Source organism: Copidosoma floridanum, unplaced genomic scaffold (assembly GCF_036245765.1).
Source record: "Copidosoma floridanum isolate Cflo_tuat_1 unplaced genomic scaffold, Cflo_Japanese_pri ptg000001l, whole genome shotgun sequence".
NCBI classification, from domain to species: domain Eukaryota; kingdom Metazoa; phylum Arthropoda; class Insecta; order Hymenoptera; family Encyrtidae; genus Copidosoma; species Copidosoma floridanum.
This window is the reverse complement of record NW_028321878.1, coordinates 9,943,150-9,962,936: the sequence shown is the minus strand read 5'-3', so window position 1 is coordinate 9,962,936 and position 19,787 is coordinate 9,943,150. Positions and strand designations below refer to the sequence as shown.

Genomic DNA, 19,787 nt, shown 5'->3' with positions numbered 1-19,787 from the left:
GGCTCCCGAGAGGGCTAGGCTGAAAAATTTATGGTTGCGAGGGGAAGTGTTGTTGTCTAGGGAAGGGCTGAAACCTAGGGGAGGACGAGACGTGGGTGGTGCGCTCCGAACACTCAGAAAGGGAGTGAATGGCGAGGAAGCGATCGTTGTCGCGAGGATTAACGGGTACCTGTTTACCTTGGGGGGGGGGAGGGAGGATCATGTGGGGTAATTTATGTAGACGAACGACTGGGAACACCTTACTTTACGGGGAAAACGTGGTATCGCGGATATTCGATGAGAAATTATTACACTACGCCCCATCGAAGGATATGAAATTAAGGCAATTGTTTTTTTACCGATATGAATTATAACGGTGTCAAACTATAATCTATTTGAGAAATCGAGTAGTCCTTTTTCACTCTTAAGCAAGCGCTAAGACAGATGAAAAATCGTATTTTCCGACAAAAATCATCCGCGAGAAAGACAGCTAAAATCACCTCGAGGGAGAAAAAAGGCTTGCAGCAATCCTCGTTTTCACGGGAGAAGCACATCTTCTCGTTGCGAAGTAAAGCTCTCTTGTATATACCACGAAGGAAAAAGAAGACGAGAAATCAAAAAAGGCATAGCTAACAAAGAGAAACATATATACATATATATATATATATTCGAGTAAGCCGAAGCAAGGACAAAAGCTACTCAAAGCGCAAGTTGCGCAGACTGGAAAATCGAATAACCACGCGAGAGGAGGCAAAAGGAGATAAGAAAGAAGAACGTTTCGGATGTTTCGATGCTCTCCATTCACCTATATATATATTGACGCGCACAGCTCGCGGTATTGTTTTTTTTCTTCCTTCGAAGGATACAGAGAACGGGTGAGCGGGAGAGTAGAAAGGACGAGGACAGAGGCCGTGGACCACCAGCAACGTGCCGCGCAGCAGCACGGTTGGCCAGTACTCGGCTGCAGATCGATGGAAACGGCGCCCCCCAGCTTCCGCAGTCTGCTTTCTCTGTACATACACGTGTGTGTATCTATATATGAGCGCACAAAAATAGACGGAGAGACCGGAAATGGAGGGCTACCTTTGGATGGATGATAACTGGGTAAACACCGACACGCTTTACCCATGCGTATGTGCGTTTTAAGGTCGTAATACGTTTGTTCGTATGATATACCACGTACGCGTGACCTCGACTCTTTCTCTCGCTCTCTCTCTCTCGGTGTGCCCTACATCACGGAGTACATTATGGAAAAAAGAGAAGTGCTCTGAATATAAGGTTACGCTGATATATATATACCTACCCCTAGCGTGGGTATAAACTTTTCGAAAGGAGGGTTTATTGAAGAGAATCTCTTTGGCTGCTGGAAATCGTGGTTGACCGCCGATGCGGTTCGACTCCGAGCATATTTATTATTATTTTAATGAGCTCCGAGCTTTTAATGATAACGTGGAAACGATTTGGCAAGATTATCGAAACATGCAGTGGAAAAGTTTTTGTAACATTTAAAAAAAAAAAAAAAAAAAAAATTCTTGGAGAACGATGAAAAATACATTAGTTTAATTATTACAATTTTTCAACTAAAAAGCATTAAAATTTCATTCAATAACATACCTCTGTAACACAAAGAGTTTTATGTGTAATGAACTATTAAGCTGGTCGATTTTACTCAGGTTGCTAAACTCGGGGTAACCGCGGGCACGGACATGCGATGGGTGTTATAAAAGGGCTAGTAATAGACTATAATGCCGCAACCCAATAACCTTTACGGGCATTTCCAAGTAACTGCAAGTAGCCCAGAGTAGCTAAGGGGTGTTGAATAGTTCGTACAACGCGATACCTTTGTACAAGAGATAAAGAGATAATAAATGAAACTAAGCTGAAACGCTAAGCTTAACATAAATTCAGCCTTGAATTGTTGTTTAAAATTACTTAGCTGCTTGGGACTAAGCTTGTTTTAAATAAGAATTTGGTTTACAACTTTGTTAAGTAATGGGATTCGTCACTCACGTCAATAAAAAAAAAAAAATATATTGGAAATGAAATTTGATGGAAGTAATATTGTATATTTTGCGTACATATATGACATATCATGCTGTTATTAAAGCAATTGGGTTGTAAATACCATCTTTTCAAGATTAAGCACCTCACACATGCGAATTGCAATTAGAAATCTAGTAGTTATATACTTGTGTACTGCACTTGTATAATACAACTTTTTTTTGAGAAATTTCTTGCGGGAGCTTTTAATTTTTCGATCACAAACTTCTACTCTAGCTTCAATGACTTGAAGTTTCTTTTACCGCACATGCATTCTTAATGTCTTCGTTTTGTGGTAAAATGCTACAACCATAAAATTAGTTGGTAACACTTCAACAGCAATAAAGAAAAAATAAGGTTGACAATAATTTTTATGCGAAATTATCATAGCAATTAATAAAAGGGAAAATGAAAAGTTTTCAGTTTTCTCCCTGTACAAAGTACAAAGTAAACTTTGTAAATAGCCCGAGAAAATTTTCACCAGGAACGAGATGATTATGTTTCCCAGTTGTGCCTGTGGCGACGACGAGAATCTCGCTATCCTTTCCACTTAGTAGGAGGACAGCGCTACAGCAACGTTCCTAATTAGAGCAACAGAACCACCAACAGACAAACCATTACGCGATGATAATTCGGAATGATGTCAAAGTCCCTCTGAATTAATACAACTCGCAATCAACATAATTCCTTGATTTTAAATAGTTAAAACTGTAGGTACCTAATCTACTTAACCGATTGAATTTTACGGCATCTGAGCTGTCGTGTACCAAGCCTTATAAATAGAGCAACCTACTATATCCTTGAAATTATCTCCCGAGAGCGTCATTGATCCACCAAACTTTGCTCTGCATGAATTACAAGGAAAAGGTGAACTCCCTGGCAACCAGAAGAACAGGCATTGTAGGTGCGGCACGTATCATCCGCTTGTTAGCGAGTCGCGATCCTCGATCCAATCAAGGAGATTGAGCGTAAAGTTACCGGCGAAGAACGAGCTTGCGATAAATGTCGATTGGTGCGACCTAATTTCGGAAATTTCGATCCAGGCGTAACGCACGTATGCACAAAGATCCTTTAACGTTTACGGCTTGGCCTTTGAGCGCCGCTAGTCAAAGTGCCTGTTAACGAGCACCCGAGCTTTTGTCATTGTTGGTGCCTTGTCGGGCTAAAGTGAGCACTTGCAGGGCACAAAGACCATGTTGTCGTGATGGGGATTCAAGTGTGGCTGTATAAGTCGAATATAATCCACGTTGATTCGTTTCGTAAGTTAAACAGCCGAGTGCTGGTTTTTGGTTCAACATAGTCGCCAGACAGCAGGGACCGACCAAAGCAGGGGTGGAAGGTGGGGTCTACATACGTGTGAGCACTTAGCTAATTTCACGAGCTTCTTGGGAGAATGTCTCTTGCGAAAGAATCTCGGGCTGAGCGAAGAACTTTGTGCCGCGCCTATTCTCCGCGCTGGTGGAGAGTCGAAAGAGCGAAACTACCAAAAACTTGCTTTGTAGATAATCCTAGATAATAAGTGTGATGCGTTGTATTTCTATTTATATTTCTCGGAAAAGATGACAACTCTTTACTGACGTCCGTTAAACAGCTGTTGATAATCTTTTGTATCACAAAAAAAAAGGTTCCTCCTTTGAGTTGCATGATAATATAATCTAAAAATAACGTATCGACGAACGAAACTTGAACTACTTTTCGTGCCATTGTGTCAAAACTCCTTGGCCTGCAGATGTACCTTAACTGCTATCCACAAACAGCAAAAACAAATCCGTAAAATTACTGTGACTGAAACATACTGCACATAAAAAAAGCTCTCCGTAAAAGTTTGGACAGCAGTCACCCAATATGTTGACAAGTAAGTGAAAAGCTTCTTCACGTGCGTACACTCGCGTGTGTGTTTAGACATTGTGATATTGCTTTTAGACAAACTTGGGTCAGCGTGACGCTGCCGGTATAACTTCCATGGCAGCTACAGTGTTGTGGTAATTGTTGTGGCAGTATAGGAACTCCTTATCGCGGACCAAGAGAAATGGGAGATGAAACGGGAAACGTGACGAGGGTGGTGGGCTAGCAATCGTCCAGAAAACGTATCTGTCTTCATCCCTCGCGTTTGCTCATTACCGACTTGGGATGGATTGCTTTTGCGTGATTTCCTTTGTATGTGGTACACATGTGTGTGATCAGCGCTACCTTTCTTTCCTCTTGGAGCATCAGCAACTTGACGTTCTATTTAACGTGAAGAAAGAAAATGAAGAAAGGGATAATAACCATCGAGTGGACCTACATAACAGTAATGAAATATAGACTTGGAAAACCTGTAATGGAAAAACGATTTACTCTTCCTTGGAGTGAGAAAATTAAAAAAGTTGGCTGAGCATTCCGTTCTCCCAGCAAGGCTTGTTGTACACCATTTCCTTTTCCTTTCATTGGGCGAAGTAAAAATTGTCGATTAAAAGTTTCCAGTGTACGTTCCAACTAAGAAGAAGTTTCTGAAATGACTTGGAGATATAAGTCTCACTTCCATCAGCAAAAAAATAGTTCTGCAATCGAAAAATCACATACTTCCAAGACTCACCAGTCGTATGAAGTCTCGCGATTCCTTGCAAGCTGCGCAAGAAACTTCACCTACACAATAGTCGGGTCGTCCAACACGCGTGGCTAAAAGGTTCATAAATCAAGGATGCGAGGTGTGCAAGGTGCGCACGAAAGATAGAAAGAGAAGGGAGGATCCTCGAAATTAGAGCTACTGCAGCAGCTTGGCGAAGACGAAAGCATCGTAGTTGTATACTCGTGGTGGCGGCTTATTCGCACCCACCCCCATTTACCACTAAACTAAGCGTACCACACGGAGAAGCAAGAGAAGAGCTAAGGGGTTTCGTTATAAGAGTATACACAACTCCAGGGGGGGGGGGCGATGCAATTCCAGGAGCCATAGGATCGATGTAACCACACCCGATCTTGGAGCAGCAGATAATCGCATGTGGGCCACTTTATTTGTCAAACAGCCATGCAGGCACCACCGATGTGGCGTGTAAGTCAATATTGTCGAGCAGAAAGGGAGCCATGTTGTTGTTGTTGTTATTTCACCCTCCTGTGCGTACATGAGGGCCGTGACATGAAAACTCAATTACTTCGTGTCCCGGATATTTAAAACTCATTGGATTGTTTCATGTCGGAACTACTTCTTATCAATCTTGTATCTACCTTTCCGAGCTCCACAGTCACAAAAACAATTCCAAACCCTTACATCATTATTTTTGGAAATTCTGATTAATCTGAAAAAAATATCACATTTATTTAGGTTAAATGACCTACATTTGATCCACAAACCGAGAAAAAAAGTCAACCGTGTGAAATTTCACTGAATTTCTTCAGTACTGTATCATATTGAATAAAATTTGTATAGTTGGTAGTGCAAGAAAAGATGAAATTAAAGATCCACTTCCACGTGGAAAACTGCAGCGACGATTGAACGGGCATATTTTTCTATATTCAGCCCATTTAAGTTGTCATTCGCAAAATAAGGCAGAATTTATTCGACGCGGCGCGAAACGTGTTGGCGCTCGCGGTGATACTTTAAATTAAGTTGAGCTAAGCGTTAATAATCGTAATAGCCTCGCGTTGACAAAAATATACCGACCGTATAAATTCACGGCTGCTATCGCCGCCTGTTTTACTCATTGCCAGACTGGGCGATTACCAATTAATTTATGTCCCCCTCCACCGAGCTTTTACCACCAACAGCGTATTTTTTGTTTTTCTCTCTCCATGTGAATTCACGTTTATTTTTCTCTCCGATTATAACTTGTACCGAAAAACTGATGCACCAGCCGACACTGCTGAGCCATGCCGTCTAAATAATAATGTGAGCCACGCTTGACGCGCCAATTGTAGATATCATCCATTTATCTTACGGGCTATGCATCGTCGTAATATCGGTATCATTACTCTTGGCTTCCTCCGAGAACAAAAACGCCCGACACTTAAATACAATTGCACACAGACAGACTATGCGCGGCAAAGAGATCAATGAAACTGTCAATAGTACAAAGCATGTGTCAGTACTATTGTATGCAATCTAGCTGCTGCTGCTACGGCTCTGGGCACTTTTGCCGTTCAAGCGAGCGTGGATATCGGGCAGCCCTAACACAGGCGCATTTTTCTTTAGCGGGAGATATGAGTTACACAAGTATGGAACACGGGATTCCCCAAAGCAGCTTCCTATTCTGCAGTTGAATAATAGGATGTGAGTGTACCTACAACCTACCTGTACAACTCCCCGAAGCCGCGGTAAATCACGTCAGGTGTGTAGGGGGTGTGCGAAGGGGTGAGCCGTTCTCCCTAGAGGAGCGTGACCCTCCCGCTCAACGAAGTGTAAGCTGTCGTGTTGACAAACTCGTGCGTGTATGTGTGTTTGTGGAGTAGATGAGTTATTGCTTGCTATGCTAACGCGGATTGTGGAGGGATTCGATCGAGTCATTAGCTAATATTTTCTGAATTTTTATTACTTACTGCGTGTGATGTTTTTTTTATACATTTTTTTCTAAATCATCACTGATTAACAGGAGTGACTTGTAATTTTACTGCATCAGAAAGTCTTACCAGCACGTTCAATATGGTTGCATATGGTTTGTTAAACTTGAATTTGGTCCTGAAGTGAGAGTGCACCTAGTACTTTACGTTTGTGTGCGAGTAATTAAGTTTCTGGACTAACTCTGGTAATTTGCATCCGATTGAGCTCAAACTTGGACGATAACTTTGACTGTATACTACTCTCTTGGTAAGAATTAGGGAATATTTACTGATTTACTAGCAGGAATCAGGTCACTACTGTATCAATTGAGCATTTAATTTACAGTTTACCAACGATGGAATATTGGATATTTTTAATATTTAAATACAAATTTTTGACTAAAAAATTCAAGACACCAATTTTTTCTCAGCCTGAAAGCAATTTTTCGCAAAAAACAAAAAAATGCACACGGAAATGCCCGATATTGTTGTCCCTCGTCCCAATCAAAAGAGTCCACCCCTCGACCAGGCTACGCTTTTGGAGCCCGGTATCATTTTCACGGATGCCTTTCGCATATCAACAAAAAGAATGATGCACCCGCACTCCAAAAATCGTAAATCGTGTACATCTGAACGAGAGAAAATCGATAAACGACACTCGAACAGAGCTGGCCCACGGGAAAAAAGAGCTCACGCTCGATTGCGAGAACAAACGGAGAACCACGTGGATGAAAAATGGGACGCCGAAAGACCTTCGGTGAGGCTCCGCCCGCCACACGCGCCGTCATACCGTTGTCCACGTGACACAAGAGCTTTCGGGCGCCCTGTCCACGTGTGTGGAAAAAAAAGACCAAAAAACACACGACAGAGTAGAGTTGAGCTTTCCTACCCGCTGTGCTTTCTCCGCCTACAAATACAACGAAAGCTACAGGCATCACGAAAGTGCGAGGGAGCTTGCAGCGGTAATGATCATCAGCTCTCGACAGCACCTGAAGGATGCGTGTACTAATGTGCGGTGGGTACGGGTGAAGGGAGGTATTTTAACGAGAAACTGGGCCTCGGAATGATAATAATTATTGTTTGTTCGGCGTGTCTGAGGAGCTTTCGCTCTGGCTTTTTTTTTTGCCCCCAAGCTTGCGCTCCGAGTTGGAGCATTAATTGTACAAGCGGATTATTAATGCCGACTCGAGTCAGTGAATTTTCATCTGTTTTCGAGGCTCAGTTATTTTGCACAAATCAATAAGTCAACATTATTTTTAGCTTGAAAATTTTGTGAGAAAAAACTCATGGAAATCCTTTACGTTCGACTTGCACGTGGATTGTCGACAAAACTAAACAAAAATAACGTCGAGTTTTTGACGAAAGCTTTTATTAAGAAAAACCATGTTTCACATTTTGAACCAGTCAAAATTTGTAGGCCAAAATCACTCGCTAAAAAGCTCATTTATATCTCATTGAATTAGAATTTCGAAAAGCGTGAGTTACGCAACATTCATTTTCCAGTTCTTCGGCATTATTTTTGCCCTTTGTCACAAGTATACGATTACACACTGTGACAGCGAAAACGTAAGAGCAAGCGAAATTTAGACGGTAATGAACACTTCCAATTATAAATCGACCTACATTTCGGCACAGGATGACCTACTGATCATCTTATTTTTTTTTTTTTTATTATTCACGACGGAACAAAATACATCATTCGCCAACTACCAAACTCTCGTTTCGTTTCCATCTATCTGATGAAAAAAAAAGAGAAAAAGAATAATCGTCGGTGCGGCTTGTGAATATGGTTTGAAAAAAAAAAATTCCTACAATGTCGGGTCAAGGATTTAGGATAGTAAAATTGAAAGCTTTCCCAACGGGAACAATTAATTCGAGTAAAGTTTCCGTGGTCGACATCACCGTCGGTGGACACGCGTGACCTATCACTTCTCAATGACCCTCAATTGCTCTTCTTGCAGAAACTTTTTTGCCTCTTCTTCGAAAGTTCAGATATTAAGTTATATTTCTCCTTCGCATTTCTTGCACTTTTTTCTCCGGCGACCAAGTTCACAGATAAATGAATCGAGTTGAGGGTCCCCCTTGAGGTGTACAATTCTTGGCTCAAGAGTTATCGATTGGCTGTGTCTCCTCTTCGCATTATGAATGGCCGATGATGTGTGTGTACAGCTGTTAATTGAAAAACTGCTAGTCTTGACAGTTTTTTTTTTTATTTTTTTTTATTTTTTCACAAAATAAGTAGACGCCAGTTTAAAAGTGTTTCGCAGTCAATTTTAACAAAAATTCCGCACTACGGTCGTTTTTTAAATACATTTCTAATCACGTGGATATATTCGGTATTATCTTTAACAGTTACCTCCTTTGGTCCGGAGATATTAAGAACTCGCAGACACCCATAAGATCTTTTGAAAGCCGTAATTCAAGACATACCTACGGTAGGAATATTCAGACAAACCATTTTGATCCTGCTGAGGAATAATAAAAGCGATTCCGACTCACGTATGGATAAAAAAAAAGCCGATGACACAAGCTCAGGGTCGTTGTTGGCCGTCAACGCGGAGCGAATGCGAAATCCTCTTTTCGGCTGGTATATATGTGTGCGAGCGTTTGGTCTGAATTTTCTCCCAAGCGCCTGGTGCTGCGTATCGAAGGTTGAGACGTTGGAGAGTAAAGGCAGGTTCACGATGTGCTCGGCGAAAATGGAAACTCTGCGAATTTTCAGAGGAAACGTTTCGTTCTCGCTCGTTTGCCTTCGGTGCAACGCTTATTCTCGATTCTTGGCCAATTCGTGGAAGACGAGGGGGTGTGCGTATACATGCAAGAAAGCTCGTTTCTGCGTGTCTATTAAATTAGGAAACTCGAGCGGAGAATTCTTCGGATGAATCGCTTTGTGCTCTCGACGGCTTTGAAAACAAAAGCGCTATCGTGATAACGTGGTTTTTCACCTGAAACTCCAAGCCTCACCTGCACTATACTATTAGCCTCGCTATTAGCTGTTCTGTATGAGATGGAATAAAAAAACAATTTGAAGAAACACGTACAACATTCTATCAAGGATTATTTTTTTCCCAGTAAAAAAATACACCCTTGATTTCATCGTCTACCAATAGTTATTTATTTACAAAAAATTGAAAGAGTTTGTCCTCTGTGACAGCAATCGATATGTTGTCGATTATTCGAGATAGAATCGGAAAACGAGTTGCTGGGAGATAATGGGACATTAGTGGACCGTTATTTTCACTACAACTTCACCGACACCCCCGGAAAAAGCTAGATAAACAGAGTAATTTCAAACTCACTGGGTTCCTTTAAGCCGATACCTTATAATCGGCGTCTCCAATAGCCTGTACAACACCTGAGCTCGCGACTTTACACTCCCACTCCGAGCGGTGTACGTAAGTATATAGGTGTGCACACATCGATGCGATTTAGTATTGCCAGCCCATGGACTCCCGGCGTCTACGTGTACACGCTTCCCTCGACTTGCCGACGCCACACCAAAGTGAAATACACTTTTTTTTGCAATGCAAAACAATCAATGCTCCCAGATGCGTTAGCTCGCCCACTTTGCACGAATGTACGTGTACGTCAGAGTATAAATACGGTCGCCGTGCTGGCGTGACGTGACGATCGATCGCCGCCGGTACTTATTTAGCTTTTAATAGTACAGTATATATATAGCAGAGTTGTAGTGACGGCACAAGTGACGAACGCAGGGGGGAGGAGAGATGTAGTGTCATTGATCATATGCTGCATGAGAGAAAGAGAGAGATATAGCTGCCACGTAATAACTCTTTTTTTTCTCTTTTCCTTTCTGAGCAGGTCCGATGGTCATTTGGCTCGCGTCATCGACGCAAAAACGTATTGATGAAGGAGCTGCCGGGTATTTTCGTTGGTTATCTTCATCTCGGGAAACGTTGCCAATGCGGTTGGGTGTTTGTTCTTTGTGTACTGTACTTTGCAGGAATTTTCAAAGAACTTCCGGGTGGTTTGGTCTTCAAGTTGATTAAAATGAAGATAAACGTCGCGGCAAACGTACGTAACGTTTAAGATGGTGATCCAAGGAATTTCACAAATATGTACAAATGATTAAATGAAAACAACCAAACAATTGTACGATAAATGATAGATTTGTAAAAAAAAAAAAAACTCAACAGATTCAAAAACTTTACGGGAAATGAGTAATGGGAATTCAACGACTTGTGTATATACAGCAATAAATACAGTAGAGTAAGTACCGGTAAGTACTATGAAAATCGAATTATCATCAGTCTTGTGAAGCATTTTAATTCAGTGATCTGTGTAATCGAGTCATCCGTCAAGATCATTGTCGACGTCGTCAAAACGAAATTATTATTTATTAATAGTGACAAACGATTGGAATAGCTAACGTATATGTTCAACAGTAATAAATATACACGAGCGGGATTGAAGGTTTTACTTGATCGTATCTTAGTGTTCATCTTTCGTTTGCAATTCTAAACTTTACTTATAGGCATGAAATGTTTACGATGACTACGAAGCAAGTATGGAGATAAGATAATGGTCAGTTTAACTGAAAAAAAAAAAAATTGTTAAATAAATACTTGATACTTCATTCAGTAGATACTGGTCGATGATTCACAGTGCAAGCCAATGCGGGTCTCGGTCGCGTGACACGAATAGGCTTATTTACGATTTTATGATAGAAGTTCGCTCGGTGTCAATGTGCACTTGGGACGTACATCATTTCGAATACCATATTTTTGTTGCGTGTTTACAAAGAGTTAGAATAACAAATTATTAGTTATTTTGCATCGGATCCTCTAAACAGGTGAACGATAACGATAATATTACCAACTTTTAACGATTATCAACGCAAGTATTATCGAATGTGCGATTAATACGTGTAGCGATTACTTAAAACTAGTAATTATTGTAATGCTGAGCGCTTAAGTCGTAAACAAGTAAATACGTATATACGGTTTCGCACAACGTATCAATTATTGTCAGCATTTTTAAACTTTTATTGAAACATATGTGAAATTCATGGCTATTTGCAAGAAACTTTTTAATAAATATATTCAATAAAAAATGCATTACTTGTTTTATAGTTTTCCGTAATCTTAAATATATTTGTATCTTGAACGGCTATAACGAGTATTTATTTGCTTAGAAAACCATCACAATACGGAAACCACTGGTACCAACACCTGCACTTTGAATATTTCTCAAAACTATAAAACTGGGGCAACGAAATCAATCTGCACAGTCTTCTGCGCTAGAGCATCTTAAAATAGTTTCTTACAACAACACACACATGTCAACTCTTCATGACGCGAGTTTGAAGTCGAGCACAGTAAAAAGCCAGTTATTATTTTCATAGGTTCGTCGAGAGAGTGTAGAAAACCTTGTTTCAGATATTAACTCATGATCACGCGTAGATGCGACAATTAGTTACATAACTTCCGAAAAACGATTCACTATGTCACATAAAAGTTGAAACCAATACAAAGATAACAGTGCTCATGCGGAGATATGAAAGAGGAGATTTTACACTTTTTAGATAAAACTCTTTGAACCGCACTACTTAGTTTGTGTTCATCCGAACAGAGAGAGTTGAACATTTTATCAAAAGTAGCATATGTTTTTAAAGTAACATGAGAACATTTGTACTTGCAAAAGTAAAAAAAAAAAAGATGCATTTTCTGCCATAAAATGTTCACAAAACAATAACACGTTACGTGTAATGAAAGTTTTTCCTGACAACTACCCATTTCAAAGATCACGACCAAAGAATAATGTGTATTTTCTTGTTTATCCTCTTTAGAACTGAACTTGTAATTAAATAAAATCTGTTGTTGATAACAATCAGTAAATCAAATACAAAGAGATTAAAGCATCAATGTTTCATAAAATATGTAACAGAGAAATGATACAATTTTTTTTTTTTTTTTTTTTTTTTCTTTTTTTTCACTTAACGTCCTTTTTTCATTTACCGTATCCACTGAGATCTATAGTAGGTACAAAAGGGGCTAGGAGAACCAGCTTGGCTCGCACAAATGAAATTTTTGAGAACACGTTACGATGTACCCCCCCAATGTCATTAGTCGCGTTTTACGAGCCATTTCGCAACTCGCGATCCGATAATGCTGCTGCCTCTTCGGTACAAACCTTGACGGCGCGAGATGAAGAGATTTTGGCTCTTAACGAAAAATGGTGCTGAGGATTTATTTCGTTTCGAAAACTAGAGTATATTTTTCGTAGTGTCGGCAGAAATACCTTTACCAATCGCCATTCGAACAATGAAACCTTCGAGTTTCGTGCAGCAGAGAAAGTAACGTCGCCCGATAAATTTTTTTTTTTCTAATTGGGTCACCAAAATACACGTTCACTTCTCCGCCGAGGCACGATCCGTAAGATCGAATGAATTTTCACGGCAGAGCAACCGGACATATTTAGGATTTAATAAGCAGCCACGGGCTGACCCCGATCCCCATCGGGATTCTCGGAAATGCGCTCTACCTGAGTCAACTGCCTTCTTTATCCGTCTCCACTGATTTTTTATTGTTGATTAAAAAGTGCACGGGTTGCAGCACGAGTTTTCTTCGAGATGAAAAAGTTTTTTTTTTTTTTTTTTTTTAAACGAGTAAATTAGTCGGTAACGACGACCGAGGTGCTTTCATTGGAGGATAGACGGTGTTAATTATTGTGTTAGCGAGGGCAATCAAGACCTGGTTCGGAGAGAGCCACGTTGAAGATGGGTGTGGTGGGTTATTTGGTCTACTTGCGATGGACGGAAAAAGTCCAGGCACGTTCGTTTACAACCAAAAATGTATTTGTCGATTATTAAATGGTACAAATGATTATGGATATTGCAAAATGAAAATCTTTTTATAGACCATCAAAAAAAAGAAATTGTATAAATATTACATTGTTACAATATTACATTTTGCCATTGAATCAATATAAAAAATTATCCACCTACAAGAGAGTGACTGATATTTAATTCGGAGACACGTTAAAATGTTTTTCTTTGTTACAAAACAATAGATTTAAATTATTTCTCTTATACGTTTGACTTACGTAACAAATATATATACATATATATATATATAATATTTCCGCAAACAGAACGACATTTTTTTAAGACTTCATACGTTTGATGTGATCTAAAAGTATCACGCAAACACATGCTCATACACTCTCGTAAACCACTTAACCCAAAGGTCCGGTCGGCCGGCATCAATTTCCAAAGCAGAAACGACGCCTCCGAGTTTCCAATTTCCTCGGCAAAAGCAGCGGCAGCGAGCTTGCATTGAAAATTACGCATTCGGACGAGTCGATTGGCCAAATTAGGGTATATAAACTCGTATATAAACGCGAGTGCCTGAGTGCGGTAGCAGCGGCTACTTACGCATATTTTTAATTTGCCGTTCTCGCAGAAAAGGAAGAATTTTTTTAAAAATTCTTACCACGTTGAGCTGTTTTTTTTTAAATTCCAAAATCGTATTTTTTCAATGGGTCAACAAAAATTTTTCCATCGCGCATGGGGTACGTACTTTTGAAAAAAAGAGCCGAGCTTCGATTCTATACATTCTCTCACGCAGTAACGGAAAAAAAAAATACAAGCCAGAATTGATCCCCTTTGCTGCTGCTGGGTCGGAATGGTACCTGTAACCCGGCACACGTGGAGAAAAAAACTGGAATTTTTTTTCTCCCTTTCCCCTTATTCGCTCGTCTCTGTGTAGAACCGAATACGAGATATATCGAGCCAGATATGCTGTTGTGTATGCCAGACCTGACTTTGTGAGTAGACGCACTTATGTACGTGTGGCTCGTAGCTGTTTTCAAAGTAGTGGTACTCCGACAATGATAAATTCGTTTTTCTCCCAGTGATTTCGTAACTCGAAGCGCAATAGCAACATAATTATAGCTACAGTTTCTTCGATTCACGTTTGGTAAGGGACCAGGATTAGCGAGCGAGATAATATTCCGCCGGCATTCCCGTCACATACGCGCTCCCACAATGTAACCTATTGCAGATAAGAGGAGCCGGGGGCAAAACTTGTCGCTCCGATTGAAGCGCCCGGCACGAAGATCGTGTCAGCGCTCGCCAAGTGCTTGGTAGCCCAGCCGGCGAGAGATATAAATACTGGCGGTGTATATATGAGCCAAAAAGCGTTTTCCAACATCGTTGAGCGAGAAATAAAAAAGACCAGCGCCTTCTTGGCGGAAAAAGTTAAGCAAACGAGCCCCCTTCCCCCTTATTTGGAGCGGAGAGAAAAACTCTTGGGTCTCGGGGCGGGCGTGTCTTACATTTATACTTTTGCACCGGTGTCTCCGAGAGTTCAACGAGAATCATCGCCTTTGTTGTTTGCTCGACGACTTTTCGAGGGTATTACAGCATACTTCAGCTCCGAGAAGCTTTTTTACCCCAAGTTTGATGAGGAAATTTGTTTCCAAGCGTCATAGGTCTCAAATCGTCAACTTGGACTCTGCTCCCGTGTGCTACACCGATATGTCCAATTTATCGGTGACTACTATGGGAGCATTATGTGTTCGAAATCGCAAAACAATAGGCCCGAGGGATTCAGCGTCTATTGGGTAATTGCGGAAGCCCACAATTACGTGGCTCCAAAATCATCACGGGTGATTTGGTTATGCAACTAGAGTGGAACAATGTACAGACCAAATTAATTAAAAATCAAAGGAGAGTCCGAGAGTTTCTGCGAAAACACAAATCGCTTGGTATACAATTTATGAGCTAACAACCACGTTACGTGTATGTAAGAAAGAAGATTACGAAGGCGCGCGTGCGGCGATTCATACGGTCATTGGCTTGGCGATTGCAAAAATGCATGCATGTGTAACACTTTTGTACACGTGCAGACCGAACGAGCATGGGTATATAATATATAGTTGCAGTTAAATAAATGCGAGTGCGAGTGCTACTTCCATACCAGAGGTGCTCCATCACGGCGGGAAGAGTATAGCACCAATTTCATTGTTCGAGACACGAAAACATTCTTTGATAACTTGTGCGTGCATGGCTGCACGTGTGGTTGTAATCTGATTTTCAAGTGTTAATCGTATTTACAATTGCCCAGGCGCGATGATAAAAAAAGTCGAGCATGTTTGACGTGCTGTGAGCCATTATCGGTTGCGTACGTCAAATTAAAGGCGTTTCATTTGGGTGACTAAAAGCGAGTAAAAGGTAGAAAATTTTTGAAAGCAATAGGCGCTCAAAAACGATAAAGAATAGACTTTGGAGAATTATTACAGCACGAACGAGGACAAAAAGCTTCGAGGAATCTGACGCGTCGTGCGGAATTTGATTACTTTTCGGATACAATCAGTTGCGTGATACTCGAAATTTTGGCGAGTCCAGCGTGAATAATGTCGAAGCTTATTTGGAGATGCAATAAGACGATTGTGCAAATGGTTGATTATTATATTATGTTCGAGACAGTAGGTTAACTTGGCTAATACGTGTGTCATCGTCGATAAGTTTTGTTTTTTTTTTTTTAACCAAAATCTAAGCTTAATGGTAATTATAGAATTCTGCTAATAAAACGTCTAGACTATACTGTATAATATGTGTAACTCGATCCATTTGTTATTTTGTGAGTACATCGAGTTGCAATGAGAAATCAATTTCGATCACGTTGTCCTTTAATTAATTTACTCTTGGCAATGAGGCCGTATAGACTATAGATCGATTTATCTTCAGAAAATAATCGCACGCGCACTTGCGAGCAATTAAACATCCTAGTTAACGCTGTTCTAGATTGCCCAACAGGATTTAAATTAGTTAAGATAATACGAGTTAAAACGCAGGCATTTGGGGGCACATGTATACATTTTTGCACGCGCGACTTTTCAGAAGGGCATTTATAAATATATAGAGCTACGTCTGGCTTTCATTTACGGTGATGGTCTTTTTTTTTTTATTCTTGAAAAATGTAATAACTCAGACCGATAAATAACCTGAACGAGAGCATACTATCCGTATTTCAAAAACTACGACAATAACTCACACACCGTAACTGTAGACAGAAGGGGAACGTCTCTCTGCCTCAAGTAAACTGTCGGACGCTAACTTTTGCCAAATTGAATGAGCCATCTTTTCTCGTGTACAAGTTTTCTTCTTTCTCCTCGGCAGTTTAAACATATGCGCAACGTGCAACGACGACAATTCAATTATTTCGTTCGCAAATTCGTAAACAGGTGAGCACATTTTATTCAATCGATTGCAGAAACTTTCCAAGTCTAAGTTTCTTTGTATACCATCGAAATTTACACCTACACGAGTAAAACTCACTTGAAACTGAAGTGCAATGTACAAATTTTTAATTTGAAAATGCACTACGGTTAAGAATTCATTAAACATTAAATTCGTGTATTTTTAAATAAATTTTACAAGTTAAACTTAAAAATAAAGTCCAAGAGTGAAATAAGGAAAGCTAGACGATCCCAAATATTATGCACACCTGTACGTATAATGTAAGTAACAGCTGTCCCTCCTTTCATATAGAGAAACAAAAAGTCTGTACGTTATATGCATATGGCTCCGAACGTTGGGTGGTAGCGAAAAAAAATGGGAATTTGGTTATAGTTTGCTTGTATTTTAGTGCCATCATATATATTTACTGTGAAGATGTCATTGATTGGGCAATAATTTTTTATGATACACTATCACTACCCCAGTGTCGAGAACAATGTAAAAGCTAAACAAGTATATCTTTTTGAGGCCACGTATATTTACCAATATCTTCTAGATTGTATTCATAGTACGTTTGACCGAGTGCCTGGTTTACTTATCTTGATTGTTTCAGCAGGCTTCGATTGTGTTGTAACGCAGAGATTAAAAAAAAAAATATTTATACCTAGTTTGGAAGTGATTAATTTCCTAATATTCACCAAGCATTTTGTTTTTGAACAATAGAATGTAAAAAGGAGAAGCTGACATTTTTTAACTTGCCAAGATAAAATTTTAATAAAAATATCAAAGAAATTTCAATCGGATTGGAATACACGAAAAATATTAAAAATTTTCATTCTTTACAATCTTAAATGACGTTAATGAATGTATCTTAAATTACGATTTCAACTTTAGTTTATACACACGCGATCTTTGGTGCTAATCAAATCATAGATCGAGTGTCGAATTTAACATGTGAGTATTGCGGCACTAGGCAAGCCTTTTTAATGATATACAATTCGATAGTATCTCCTCGAAGAAACTTATTAGTATTAAAGTAATAGCTATCTATGAAATATTAAACGACTATTATTGACCTATAGTTTTAAAACATTGATACTACATAGTAATATTGAATGTTTCAATATATTAAAACTACTAAAATGATTTTTCATATTAAATAAATAAATAAATAAACAAACTTAGTGAATCGATAAGTTTCCACTACTTATAACTTTCATTTGGGACAAATGATATACTTTAAGTTTTGTACCATTAATCATCAACATCTTCGAGCGGGCGTGATATACACACATTTTGTAGTAATCGCACATGTGCCTTGTACCATTATAAAAACAGCCATACTCTCTCGATTCCCGTCTATTTATTATCCTCAGCTCGACCAGCAATTTTTCCATCGTCGAGTAATGATCATCCCCGTGTAAGATAGCGCTTAATGTTCCCTCAAACGGAGGAGGCAATGAAAGAAGAAGAAAGCTCCGCGTAAAAAAAACCAGTAAAAATATACACGCTCACGTAGCCGAGGCGTGGAGTATGGAAATTTCATGTCCGTTGTATAATTAGTATCCCCCGTTCGCGCTTATTGATCTCGTTTGAGATGACACTTAGTTCTCCTCCATTTTTATTTATTCTAGCACCTTTGTAACTTCCATTCCGGCTGTTGTTCGTAATTTGATTCTTTTTCAAGCTCACCTGCGCAGCTTGCAAATGTTGAGCGCCGGGAATCTCTCTCTCTCTCGAGCGCAGTTTTAAATTAGACCCCCGGCATCCGTTCTTCGAAAGAAGGAGGAGTAGAGGCGAAGAGTGAGAAAGAGGAGATGCAGGCGAATAGTTTGTGTCCGGCTCTTTGCCACCCGCTCGGGGGAGCCGAGCTATATTTTTAAAACTCGGGGCGGACAAATCGCCAAGGCGGGAAAAGTGGACGTGCCTCGACGTTTCCTCGGTAAACTACTTACAACCGGAGTTCAGAGTTGGATTGTTGTGTTTTTCTCTCAACGTTTTCGCGTTTTCGTATTATTTCCGGGTAAGCGTGGCTCCTTTTTCCCTTTTTTTTGCTCACAGTTTCAATTTAAGCCCTTTTAAATGCAGCCTGAATCGCGTTTCTTTCGAGATCTTGCTCTGCACCTCAACCGACGTGGTTGAATTAAAAAATTTCGGCTCTCTGAAAAATTGCGTGTGCACTAACATTAGACTTGTAAAGCATCGTCAGTGAACAAAAATATCATCAAACATCGGACCAATACTTGAACAGGTTTTTCCACGCAATATATTCGTTCGTATAGCTAATGCTCGACATAAATCGCTTCACAAATGTGGTATAGAGAAAAAGACCCAGACTGAGCTCATAGATAAATAAATAAATAAATAAATTTGTCCGACATCGTTTCAGAAAGTAATGTCCGCCGGAGTTTCTTCATTGGTACCCGCGAGCCAGCAGTTAATCTTCCGCGTAATCCGCCAGAGTGAGTCTACGGAACGAGAAAAATGGAAAAAAAGAGGCAGGCCTTCATTATCGTCAACGTAATGCATAAATATAGCTAGCCTGCCGGCGTATGCGCGAATCATCAAATAATAGTGCATTGGTATCAATAAACCGCGTCGGTCTCTCTCTCTCTCTCTCATTTAAAAATTGCCGTTGTGTAGTTCATTTGCGCTCGAGTACTCTAAGCTCGCGTTATCTGGGACTCATTATCGCGCTCGTAATTACATACTGGGTTGTATTTTACATACCTTTTTTTTTTTTACTTCAACTCTGTCTAATGGTACAGCTTCGAGTTAATGCCGAGATTTTTCTGGGCATTTAATGCCGATAATGGAGTGCGAATGGATTACTTTTTTTTTATTCGAGGATTTTAATTTTTCCAGGTATTCAATGTTTGTAAAAATTTTAATAATCGCTAAAGAGAAAAAAATGCAAATTCATTTCGATTTATGAAAGATATTGTATCGATTTTTTGTTTCATCCGTACGTACTTGAGGTCCATAAATGAGTATGAAAGGAAAAAAAATACGTTGAAGTATACACCCGAGTGTCCCTTGGAAAAAAAAGAAG

The 19,787-nt window shown here is 39.8% G+C and overlaps 1 protein-coding gene across 2 annotated transcripts in view; it reads right to left on the bottom strand.

Moving 5' to 3' along the window:
* The window catches only part of MCU (mitochondrial calcium uniporter), a 75,265-nt gene that overhangs the window by 53,824 nt on the left and 1,654 nt on the right, over positions 1–19,787 (bottom strand). The window lies entirely within an intron of this gene.